The sequence below is a fragment of the Pelmatolapia mariae genome, linkage group LG3_W (assembly GCF_036321145.2).
Source record: "Pelmatolapia mariae isolate MD_Pm_ZW linkage group LG3_W, Pm_UMD_F_2, whole genome shotgun sequence".
Classification (NCBI taxonomy): Eukaryota; Metazoa; Chordata; class Actinopteri; order Cichliformes; family Cichlidae; genus Pelmatolapia; species Pelmatolapia mariae.
The window spans coordinates 92,251,684-92,265,374 of NC_086229.1; the positions used below are offsets into that span (position 1 = coordinate 92,251,684).

The 13,691-nt window shown below is 37.7% G+C and overlaps 1 long non-coding RNA gene across 1 annotated transcript; it reads left to right on the forward strand.

The window, feature by feature from the left end:
- Window positions 1–11,759: 11,759 nt before the first annotated feature.
- Window positions 11,760–12,421, forward strand: LOC134620155 (uncharacterized). Its single transcript, XR_010092081.1, has 3 exons — window positions 11,760–11,796; window positions 12,232–12,291; window positions 12,387–12,421. It is a non-coding gene; the product is annotated as an uncharacterized LOC134620155 (long non-coding RNA).
- The last annotated feature ends 1,270 nt before the right edge of the window (window positions 12,422–13,691 follow it).

The window sequence follows — 13,691 nt, forward strand, 5'->3', positions numbered from 1 at the left end:
ACTTGTATCATCTTGCATCAGCTGATTCAGAATCCAAAAAGTTGTGACGCAGTGTGAAACAAACAAAATACAATGATTTGAAACCCATATTTTATTCATAATAGATAATAATAGACATACAGAACCTGTAAACAGGAAAAAATGAGAACATTTTGATTTTGATAGCAGCAACAAATTGGGGTGGAGAAACAGTGATGACCTTCTTGCCAGTGAAATATTCATTTATTATATTTAAAATTGACAGTATTTTGTGCTGTTGACATCTGTATTATTTCATAATTGTGGGCAGTTGTGTGTTTATGATTAAACACACAACTGCTTTATTAATAAGGATTATTAAGGATTAATGTTAGACAAAGCGTTAGAATAGCAATACTGTGTGAAAGTTAGCATTTGATATGTTGTTTATCATAAGTTAAATTTTGTCTTTCTTTATCTTTTCAGTTGTTACTCTTCTGTAAAATGATTGGCCTTTTCTCATTGCAAAACCAGTATGCAGTCCATCACTCCGATCGGATTTTTACAGTTTTTGCTGTCATTCCCGTCTGACCATTTTATTAACCAGTTTAAGTGGGAGATGGTATGGTAAATGATAAATCTATATTCCAGGTTTGAATTAAACCAGTTGCAATCACAGTAGTGAGTCACATACAGGCAGTAAATCTAGAGACATAGTGTTAGGAGAACTGTAATCTCTCAAATAGTGTTGGTTGGCTTGAGGTTATTTGTAACTTCAGTCCAGCCCTCATCTTCGAGAGCCAAACTGGTATCACTTGCAAAGCCTCTGTTGGTCTGTATTAACAGCTCTCTGGTTTTGTATCAAAGGACTACAGTCCCAGTCATGTTTCATAATAGAGACTGTGGGTGCTGGCATCAAGCCCTCTCAAGAATTGTTCTGGCGCCATGAAACTTATACACTTCACTTGTTCTCTGTGCTTGAACATGTGATCAGAGGTCAACCCTTAAGTCCCTACAGAACTGAAGAATCTGGCAAGAACACCAACAGATACTGGACTTTGATCAAAACCTGTTAGCCATTTCGTTAGATGTGATCAGACAATTTAGCATCCTCAAAAAAATCTTACATAATCTTTTAAATGTAATGCAAATGTGTTAACAACTACACCACAGAGTCACTGATAGTATTCAGCTCAGTTTTTAGCTAAATAAGCCAATGGAGAGACAATATTTTTATTGCTAAAATGAACATCTCTTTATTGAAAAAATATAGTACATTATATATATATCAGATCTGCATCCGCTGAGCTGAATGCACTACGTTCACAATGGCTGATACCTGTGCCCAGCCAACCATGTGGGGCCTGTTGAGCTTTTCAGTCTGTTACTATTTTCAGAACCTGGTGGAGTAACTAGCAGATGCAGAGAAGGCCAGATTCAGTGGGGATGTCTTTTTAAAGGTCACCCCCACCTCCTGCATGCTGGTTGAAACATTTTTTAAGCTAGGCCTCATTCCAGCTCAGAAACTATAACACAAACAGGTAATGACTTAAATTAATTTCAGAATTAGTAAATGTATAAATAAAACTGAATTGAAGTTTAGTCTATCACAACTGTTTGTCTATTTTGTGTTTCTGCAAATATAGGAACACACAACACACATCCCACTGTGTTGAGAGTTGTGTGAAGGAAGGTGACTGCATGCACAAAAAATGGGCCGTTCTTATTGAGGAAATAGCTTTCTAACAACCAGGTGCTATATATCTTTTGCCTCCTAAGCTTCATCTGGTGGTTCTGGAACAAAGTCTTCACTTCTTAAATGAGATTAATGAACACCACAGTGACCAGGAAGTGCACGTGAAATACATATTGTATTGTCTTTCATCAACATTCATAAATCCCATACTTGTTTGTGTGTTAGACCGGGCATACAGCCAGTTTCTTCATTTCAGTTGAGTTGAGGTACAGCTTAGCACTGAAGCACTGAACAAGATGACAAGGTTGTCTGGACCTTTACTTCTGAATTAATCACAGGAGTAATGCTTGGCTTCTATGGGGCACAAGAGAGTACAAGAAAGGAACTGTTAGTCTCTGGGAAAGCTAAGTACTTTAGACCCACTACAAAAGGATTTTTGTAAGAACAAAACACAGAAAGTTTAAAGAACCCTGAACTGTGCCTGCTAATCTAAGCTGTAAGTAGTTTTAGAAGTGATATCCAGGAGAAAAGAAAGTTGATGAAATTGCTGCACTTTTAGAAAGTGAGTGTTTTGGTAGGCTTTTATGTACAGATTCTCAGCAGTTTTACTTGCCAGATCAGCTCTTACACTGGAACACACAACACTTTTTCACTTTTTTCACATTTTTCCTCTCCTGTAACCTGCAAGGGCATATTCGTTTCTTTGTCAAGTACATATTCACAGCAGAGAATATGATGAAATACTGCATATTGTAATAATTTACCTTCACATTCTTCTCCTGTGTTATGGTTGTCTTACCTTAAAAGACTGGCTGCAGCAATTGGTGTGCAGCCCTCAGTCAGGCTGGCTCTGTGCCTCATATTTCTTGGCACTCTTTGTGCAACAGCTGGAGTTCTGCAAGTGACATTTCATGTCTCATTCACACGCAGATGCACACATTCCTGCATTTCCTGTAGAAACCAAATGCAAGCATAGTTTTTACAGACACACAGTCAAGGTTGTTATAACTAGCTATAACACTAAACCGAAAACTAAATGTGAAAGAACATTTTAGTTAACTAAAAAAAAAACCCAACTAAATTTCTGGAAAAAATGTAACCAAAAAAAGTTTGTTGAAAATAAAACCCTGCATATGTAAGTTTATTTGTCCTTATCTACAACTTTGGGTTCTGGTCTTTGTGCCAAGATAAACAAAGGAACCATCTTTCAATTAAAACCTTTCTTGTCAAACTGGAGCTCCATCTTTCAGCTTGTTTATTTAGTCCAAGTGTCTTAAGTATATCCATTTGACCATTTAAAAGGTATTTTCTTGTAAAATCTGTGGTCGAGGTTTTCTTTTTAAGATGCATAGTTCCTTCCTTTTACAAGTGAGTTTATATGTTGGCCTACAGCCTTATTAGGAAAAACCTGCACTATATCCAAAGACAATAACTTAGCCCTAAGCATATGTATATCGCCCCAAAGATGATTAGGTTTCAAAAATACCTCAAAGCTTTGACATTAACAAATGGTAAACATGCACAGTTTGGTGAAGCATTTTTATTCCTGTAAAGGAATCACAAAGTTTCACTATGGATTTGTAAATTGAATCATCACCAAGTCTGAGTTGAAAGTGAAATGCTGGTAGGTGCTTGTATATGCATGTTTAGTCTACATGTAAATGTTCTCACCATGCATGGCATGGCAAGCTTAGTTGTCAGTTAAGTACTACACATGTGTGTGTTTGCAGACTGAAACCGAATGAGAATTAGACTTGACAATGTGACAATGTTATCTTCTAATTGTCCATTCAAGACAAGCGTGAACCACACTTTCTGCCTATTTTTTCCCTTTAAAAAAAAAAACTTTTACTGTCCGCTCATATGACTAAATTACAGTTTTAATGTTGCCTCGTCAATAAACTAGCTTTAGGATCCAGTCTAGCAATTTTCTTATTTATAACAGGCGAGAGAAAATATTTAATTGTCAGGGTAAACAGTAGGAACAGCAAACTAACATCTACCTTTTGCAGCATCACTGTCTTATTGAGGTTAAACCCTGAAAGTTTTCCCACAAAGTCCCAAATCTTTGACAAAGTACAAATTTGCTTACTTTATTAGAGTTACTTGATTATTGAGTACTATTATTATTATTGTTGTTGTTGTTGTTGTTGTTGTTGTTGTTATTTATCCTACAGATTTTTTTAAAGTATGTGTACTTTTTGCTCCTTACATTGTCAAAAAATGCTCTCTAGTTTAATTTGAGTTATTATTATTATTGTTGTTGTTGTTGTTGCACATCACTGTGTGCCATCAAACATTAAGCTAAATGGAGGGAACAATAACACATAAAAGCTTATCACATCCACAGGGATAAAACAGGCACAGCCATATATTTACGTATCATTTATAGGGCTATACTGAGGGGTTTTAAGCGAGCTAGAAAAAGTGTCCCCTAATTGTCGCTGTGGTACTTCAGCATCTAACAAGCGCTGCAGAAAAGCAGCATGCACAAAGGGAGTACAACACTGTAGCATGTAATTTCAACATATCTAACAGCTCAACAAATATCAAAAATCACTCAAACTGTTTCTGTGCACTGTCACACAGTGTGTCTGGGAGAGGAAAGAATGAGAAATAACTTTACTGGTGAAAGATGTAAGAAACATGGGGCAGGAGGGGAAGAAGAGGGATAATATTTAAAAGTAAGGCACTTTATTGGTGGGAGCCGGTTTAATTCACCATCTGATCAGCCGACCATATGCCGTAAAGCAGCCACCCCGGGTTTGAATCTGACCCGCAGCCCTTTGCCTCATGTCTTCCCCTCTCTGTCTCTCCTTCTGCTTTCCTGTCACTCTTCACTGTAACTATCTAAAGGCCAAAAAGAACAAAAAAGTGACTTCTTATTGGGGTTTGGCAAACTGAAAATTACTCAGATTGGGTCTATATGATGTATTTTGATAAACTATGTATTTTTGTTTTCTCAAACACCCTGCAGAACAAACTGAGGTATACTAACTAACCTAGCCTATATACTTACTAACTTTGTGGTAACGTTGTAAAAGCAGGTTAGCTTGCATACTGTAGTTAATTTATAGCAATCCACTATGTTGGAGTGGTCCACAGCAGCTGTGGTCTTCATGGTCAGTGCTAGATTCATTCACTGAATTCTACTTTATACTGCACTGTATATAAACTTTATTCAACTTTATTTGTTGAATAAAGTTGAATATTTTTTAAAATATAAAAGTTAGAAATGAGAAAAATAGCAATAGCAACATTTCGAAAAGAAGAGATATCTAATGGTGGCTGAGTGGTTTTCTTCAGCTGGACGGAAGGAGACAGCCGAATGTGTGAAATAAAAATAGAATCTCAGTAAGTGAATGCTGAATAAGCTTAATCAGCATTCACATTACTGAGTAATCCATGCTATGTTCAAAGTCACTTAAATCACCTTTTCTTCCCACCATTCTGATGCTCAAGTTGAAAATCGGTGGGTCATCGTGACCATGTCTATACTGTCTGTACTTCCATGTGAGCCATGTTAGCTAGATATTTGTGTTAATGAGCAGTTGAGCAAGTGTGCTTAACACAGTGGCCAGTCAATGTTAGTCATTAGGCCCTTTAAAATGTATTACTGTAATTTCTGTCCTAGTATTTCTAGTAACACTACTTTAACTGCATCAAACATGCCTGCATGTCGTACTGCAAGCCTTCCAAGGGGAAGTGTTTTAATCGTGAAAATATTTGTTAGTTTTGTTGGAATATTGGATTTATTTGCCTCAGACAGTGAGTAAATTTTATTTACTCCTGACCCCATGGGCCTGGCATGAACCTTGGAGGGCATACTTTTATACTTCATTTAACAGTTTTCGTGTTCAAATTGCGCAAAGAGACTTTAAAGTTTTAGATGATGCTTTAGAGTAATTTTTCAGAAATTAGAAATACAGTGTACAGTGTGTAAGATATAAAAAAATAAATAAATAAAAAGAAAACCTAAAACATCCCACAGTTCAGTGGTGCCACAGACTCTGTGTGCTGACTGAACAGGCTCAGGCTAAGCCTATTTTCAAGTATCATTAAAGTTACAGTGTGTAAAATCTCACCATTAGATGTCAGTAGATTGCAGATTGAAGTCAACTGAATTCACTTGTCTTATCCATCCAAATTCAAGTCCTTATTCTGAGCTATGTTAGGTAGGTAACTCTGCTAAGTCTGGTAATGCAGACACATTCAGACAGCGATTTCAGCACGCTGAGGAAACCATGACCCAGAACTTTAGCTGTACCGTGTAGTTTTGGAGCAATGGAGAGCGAAATAATTCGGTATCAGCTTATTGCTCAGCAATCTCATTGTTGTTAAAGATAAATAACTGCTGGCTGAGGACCTTACATTGGACAAAGCCGTTACCATTGCATGTCAAATGGAGGCTGCTGTTCACAGTGCTACACTGCTCTCTACTGTTCAGACTACTCCAGTACAAACCGTCGAGGTGACGAAGGCACATTTTCGTGGAAAGAGAGGAGTGTGATCAGCTCAGCCCTGCGGACCTACACCACAAGGTTGGCATAAAAAGGCAAGCGATAAAGAGCAACAATGCCACTGTTGCCTGTGATAAAACAGATAATCAAGCTCTCACCACTCCGCTAAGTACTAAAGGGATGAACAGAGCTGGCATGAGGATTGCGCGTTGGTCAGCTAGACTGACGTGTTTCCAGTACGACATGGAGTATCGTCCAGGAAGCCAGAACATCATGGCAGACTGCATGTCACCTGCACACCACTAACACAGTTGAAGATGCTGAACAGGATTTAATTACAGAGATAGCTGAAATCTCTCCTCTCTTAATGGCACTCCCACTTGTTAAAATTTAAAGCAGAATGTGAGGATTGTCTCGAACTAACAAAACTGAGACTGACTATTTTTTCAGGCTGGTCTGAAAAGTGAAGTGAAAAAGTCCCTTCCAGATAAGGTCAAACCTTACTTCCATGTGCAAAATGAACTGGCAGCAGAGTCACCTCTGATATTTAGAGGCACTCGGCTCATAGTTCCTAAATCTCTGAAAGGAAAAGTTGTTTACTTGGCACACGAAGGACATTAAGGCATAGTTTGCACTAAACAACGCTTTAGAGAACTATAGTGGTGGCCACACACGGATGAACTTGTCCACACATTTCTGTCAGTCTGCAAGATCCATCAGGCTTGTGGTAAAACAGCTACTGTTTCACCTGCCCATTGCAACCCATCAAGTTTCCAGAAGGTCCGTTTTAACATGTTGTGGTCGACATTGTTGGTCCATTTGAACATGGGACGTATGACTGCAAGTTTGCTATCACCCTTATTGACTATTTAAGTCAGTGGCCTGAAGTTGCATTCACCCCAAATGCCACAACTGCAACTGAGATAGCTGAAATCAGGCCAGAGGTGCCACTGTATAACAGGTGAAATGAGGAGAGAAAGTAGAAGAAAAGAGTGTAATGTAAACAGTTTGCACTGACAGTCAAGTGCCTAAAAACGAGCCATCGTCTCCGGTGTTATGTACAAACACAACAGTCCTCATTTAAGTAAATGCTTAATCAGCATTCAAATTAATTATTGTGAGTGATTCTTTTCTCATGCAGAGCCATGATCACCAATTTTAGGGTCCCCCCACCTTTCTGTTTGTGAAATGTTCTTAGTTATACAGCCTTTTAAGTTCTGTGCCTGAAATGCCAATTGGTTTTCAGTCCTCTATAACATGATCTCAGATAGTTTTGAATTCTACTTTTTTATTTTGCTGTAAAAAGGGTCTGAAAAACAACCAAACATGCACATTTCTCATGTTTTGTGGAACTGGTTTGATAAATCCATATTTTTTGCAGAAATATATTCCTTATCTTTCTCTCAGTCACTCTCTAAATCTATTCTATATAAAGCTATTCACGTGCGCATCTTGGTCTTCAAAGACTTTTCTACAAGCCTTAGTAGTCATACTTCCCATGCATGGTTACACTCTTATAGCGGCATTCTTCCTGGGGTGAACAAATCTGATTTATGTATGCTGCCCTCTGTTCTGTTAATGACCACAATAAATGTTTCATGAGAAACACATCTGTTGACCACTGAGGGCATGGATAAACAGAGGGAGGATGGAATCGCTGGGCATGAGGAGCACAGGGGGAGGGGGAATGGGGAGGATCTCTGAACGAGACAGAGGAAGGGAGGTTCCTTAACTTTTCTGGCACATCTGTCTCTCTTCCGTCCCTGCAGCACTGATGCAACACACTCACACAAAAACATACTCAGCTGGCTCTCATTTAGCCACGCAACTTGCATGTTGATCACTGCAGCTCTCATTGTGCTGCCATTATTTAATAGTAGGTTTGGTGCAACACAAAGTGACGTTTATGTGGCTAAATGTATCTTGTAACAGCAACTAATGAAATCATGCTTTGGAAAAAACTGAGTTTAGGTGTCATTTGGGGGAAGCTGTTATCCAAGACTTCTAATAGAACAAGTTTTTACAAAGTGTCAAACACCCCCATAAGTAAAATGATTCTGTTGCTTATTATTTGAGATGTGCGCAGACCTCATTAAGGTCACATGTCAGTTTTTCCTCAGTTTTAACAGCACATTACTCAACATAATGCACAACATGTGGTTCCACTGCAACACAGATTTTTAGCATTACTTGCTCAAAGAAGAACTGAATGCCTAAGTGATGTAGAGCATTACAGCCACTATGACTTTGTCTGTTTTATTAAAGACATGTGTGGTGTTTTAGCATCACAAAAAAAACCCAAGAAACTTCAGTGTCAAAGTAGTGACATAAAAAAGCAAAATATCTTATCAGTTTTTAATGAAGGAGGATGCTACACTGACCAAAGGGACATTTGTGGTATTGCTTTGTTTTGTTTTTTAACAATCTTGTTGTTATTGTTTTTGCTTTTTGGTTGTTTTTCAGACCCTTTTTACAGCAAAATAAAAAAGTAGAATTCAAAACTATCTGAGATCATGTTATAGAGGACTGAAAACCAATTGGCATTTCAGGCACAGAACTTAAAAGGCTGTATAACTAAGAACATTTCACAAGCGAGCATCAGTCTGTGTTCATATTCTAAAATATATTAACTATCCTAACTATCCTGCTACACTAAGAAAAGATTCTTTGTAATGAAAGTGTCTTCAGGCCCGAAGCTTCTCTCTACTGTTCTCTATTTTACCATCTGTGCACTCTGCTGAAATGAAATCACCTTACTCAATCGTGTTGTTTTTTTATTTCACTTACAGTCTTTTAATATAAATGCAAAGATAATCAACAGCAAATGCAAATATGACAATATCAAAAATATATGAAAAAAGTTCATACTAAGACAGTACTCACTAGTCTAAAGTGTTAAGTGTGCCTAAATGTACTCCAATCAAAATTGTGTATATGTGTTTGTTTAAATTCAGGGATCTGTGTTTTTTCAGGAATATGTCATGCTCATACTCCGGTCTGACCAGAATCTCAACCACACATCCATAGATCCATTATAACCTGAGGTAGACATATACACACAGAGCTGTGGTATCGTTACAGTTTTGTGTATCCAGTGCAAGCAGGTGAGCAGCAATGAAAAAGCTCTTTTCAGTACAGTTCATGCATGGTGAAAGAAAGTCAGTGTGTTGCCTGAAACACTCCTCATTTTTTTGTGTCAACAAGGGCTCACACACACACACACACACATACACACACACACATCCATATATATAGCTATATGTGTACTGACTGCAGTGCCAAGTCCACTTCACACAACTCCAACTTCGACCAGCCAGCAAATAAGGCTGCTAAAAATAACTGAGCAGGGCCACTGTGAGCGTCCTTTGTGTGAGTTTGGCTGGGATGTTATTAAATTGTATGTGTGTGTGTGTGTGTGTGTGTGTGTGTGTGTGTGTGTGTGTGTGTGTGTGTGTGTGTGTGTGTGTGTGGGAGGGGTTGATTACCCACCAACCCTCAGACCTGTCTCAGTTAAATGCACCAGCAGGACTTCAAGAACTATCCCACAGAAAAAAAAAGAGCTATGTTATTAAAAAGTAATGATAAAATACTGACAATGCATCTGCAACATCAAAACTGAAACTGAAACTTTACAGCTGTTGTCATGCTGTCCCCAGAAAAAAATAAAATACCAATGGGGTTTTTGTGACCGGGTCCCAGATGGATGGATGGATGGATGGATTTTCTTTAATTCAAGATTTATGGAAACAACCAGAAATATAATCTTAATGTCAACATTATGCAGCATTTAAAGTACTATAAGAAAAGCAAAATAAAATAAAATATAGAATAAGAGTGATGTAATATTGTTTTATTTTTTTAATAACAATAATAATAATAATAATAATAATAATAATAATAACTTTATTTATAAAGCGCTTTCAAACAAAGTGCTGTACAACTATTTGAAACTAAAAAGATAAATAAGATAAAAGCGATACATAGCAATACATTTAAAGGACACACCATAGAATTAAGACATGTCGGACAGGGTGAACAAATGTGTCTTCAACTTAGTTTTAAAAACCTCCACAGAGCATGCCTGCCGAATATCTTGAGGGAGGTTGTTCCACAGAAATGGAGCATGAAAAGAAAAAGCACACTCTCCAATTGTCTTTTTTCTGGCTCTAGGAACTTTTAGAAGGCCAGAGTCCTGAGATCGTAGAGCACGAGATGGAAAATGAAAAAATGTTCCTCAAATGATAAAAGGCGGTCTTTGTTACCTCTTTTACATGAGACTCGAAGGAGAGCACCATGTCGAACCACACGCCCAAGTTTTTTACCTTGTCCCTGCAATTTATGACACTGTCATCAATTTTCAAGATGAAATTTTGGGACAAGTGCTGAAATTTGTGTGGCCCAATGACCATCAACTCTGTTTTATCAGTATTTAGGAGCAAGAAATTATCCGATAACCAGCCCTTAATTGCAGATAAACAAGATTCTAGTTTAGAGACTTCAGCACGATTTCCAATGGTTAAAGGAACATAAAGCTGCAGGTCATCAGCGTAGCAATGAAAGGTTACACTGTAAAAAAAGTCAGTAAAATATACGGCAAAACACCGTCAAATTCCAACGGTAATGGAGCGTAAAACCAAAAACTTCCTTTTACTGTATTAAATAGATTGAATAACCGTTAATTGTGAGACTGGATAAAACTTTGTTTTTTACTGTAATAAAATGTTGAAATTATAAATATTGTCTGTGAAAACAAATAAACATGCATACATTTTACAATTAAATATTGTAATGTTGAAAATCTCTGAAAAACTTAGATTTTACGGTATTATTTGAGTAAAACTACATCTTTTGGGGTTGTGCACATTGGAATTCACAGTATAAAGCTGTAGATTTTTAAGCAAACAAAAACATTCATTTTCACAGAAGCAAGATGTTAAAAAAATAGGGTCCACTGTAATAATACAACCAGTAAATACCATTAAAAAAAAAAAAAAAAGCAAATATCAGCAGTGAAAGACAATAAAATTGATAGTATTTTTTTTTATTTTAAAATTCAGATACTGATATACAGATTAAAAGTTAGGCCTGCAGTATATCATTGTTAACCTTCTGATTAAAAAAAATCAACAGCAAAAGAAGATGTTAAAAATAAAGTTCATGGTTGTGAATAAAATTGATTTCAATAATCTTTTTTAATTATTATTTTAAAACAACTTGATGTTGTTGTGTTTCACGCCATATCAGACCACCTTAAGTGGGTCCGCCTTAAATTTTGAGTTTGTGTGATCGCTGTTGATTGGTAGCTAAACTGCTGGTAAACTGTGTACAGAAAAAAAAATTCTGGTAGCAACATTGTGCAGTATGAGCGAACCATTTCACCAAAAAAAGGGGAAGCAAGGCAAGACGTGGCTGCAGCGGTCTGCAGACGTGACTTCTGATCAAATTCGAACCTCCTCCTAAAGAAACAAAGAGCGACATTACATTGCGGGATGACGTCACCTGAAAATGACCAATAGCGCTGCTGAGCTGTGTGCCAACCGCTCTTTTTTTCATGCAGGAGACTCAAGTTGGCTAACGGACACAGTTTTGAACTCGTATATTAGCGCCATTTATTGCTGCTTGGACCACAGCATCTTTGGAATTTGTAGACATCCTGGCAGCTTACAATTAGTTCGAGGTGAGGTGAGTACATGCAACTTCAAGTTATCTCTGTTATAAAAATCCACCAACCCAGCGTTTATAGATAATTTTAGCAGTTCGTTTTTTATGAGTGAGGTTGTGAATTTAGTTAGCATTTGTGAGCTGAGTTAGCATTACTGTCGCGAGGGAAGCATTGCTCTGGATTAGTTTCTGTGTTTGGCGTGCTTAATTTGCTAGGGAGGAATTACCAAAGTACATGGAGTTATGTTAACCTGTAATTTCTGTGGTAAGGTAGTTCAGTCATCAAGGGGCTACGTGCTTCATTGTAAACTGCATCGGAATGAGCCACGTTGTTTCTTTCGGTGTAAATATTTAAATATAAATGTAAATATTTTACACATTTCTTTGTCTGTCTCTAAATGTTATTTTGTCTTTATTATGATTAAAAAAAGTTTGTTTTGTTCCTGCCCTTTTCAGACACTGAATTTGAGCAGAAACCATAAGGATACTCAAAGGACCTGTGACTCTCAGGAAATGGTGAGATTTCAGGTCATAATCTTTTTTTCTTTTTTTCCATTAAATTCATTTTCCTTTTTCCCTTTACAATATTGCTGTTTTGTTTTTGTAAACAGCATCAAATGAGAGGGACAGATGAAACAGTTTCAAGGCAATGGCAGGAAAAACATGCTGAAGATTGAAACAAACCTTGGCTGGAAATATTTGGTATGTGTTTTACCGTAAATCAAATTGTTGAAAAACATTCAGCTACACTGCAACACAGGGAAACTTGATTTGCACTTATTTTGTTACTTTAATTTCTTGTCTCATTATTTTTGTCAGTTATTATTGTTTATGGTGTATGCCCTTCTTGTTTTCTTTCTGAATGCAGAAGGTATCTAGCCAGTCCACAATGAAAGCTTCGTTGCACCCCATGAGTCTTCTGGCAGAAATGATGGCACCTGTATTCTTTGGTTTCCCTAAACATCACCCCCTGCCTGTTTATACGAGGCTCTTCAATTAAGTCTGCACCCAAAGATTCAATAAGAGGTAAGCAGTGGTATTATTCAAGTTTTGCTAAAGAAAGATGGACAGGAGACGCTAATCTTAATCAGCCGAGCTCAGGTTCATGTCCAGGTGAGCAGTTTCATACGCTATAAAATGTAGATTGAATCTCATCACCATGCATTCAGCCATTAACTTCAAGTTCTATGATAAATCAATAGGAAACTTAAATACGTTTTCCAACAAATTATGATTGTGATTAGGGCTGCGTTGTCTATGTATCACTTTTACATAAGTAGCAGGGCTCTAGAGTGCGACCAAATTTTTCAGTGGTGCGACTAAAAAAAAATATTTTCAGGTAACAAAAAAAAAAAGAAATCCCTGCAACTCTCCATGTGGTCAACAACAGACACACATTATGCCCTATCGCGGACTAAACCAATCAGAGATAGTCAGGGGCGAGACCTCTCTGATTGGCCGTGGTCCAGTTGAAAGTGCAGGTGGAAGAGAGAGGTGAGTAGCTTGAATAAAGCGATATCAATTCATTAACGGATTCCACACAAAGACGTAAACACAGAGCGGACCCGACGCATCAGAATCAGCTTTGTCTTTCTCGGCTTTCTCACCCCACGGCCCGAACACGGACACGCTGTCAGAGCTTAGCGATTCTGATGCGTCGGGTCCGCGCTGTTTCCGTCTTTTTGCGCTGATTCTGAGCTGCAGGTTTTGTCTCTCTCCAACCAAAATTCGCCGAGCCAGCAGCAAAAGAAGCAGCAAACTACGCTTCACATTTGATCAATGTCGTCATGAATTCCCTCTGACTTTTGCTGTTTTGCTTCCACCACGATAAAAATCACACTTCATGCACAGCTCCCTCTCTCTCTCTCTGTACTTCAAGAACAGTTTCCCGTCTCAAATCTGTTTTCTGCATTATT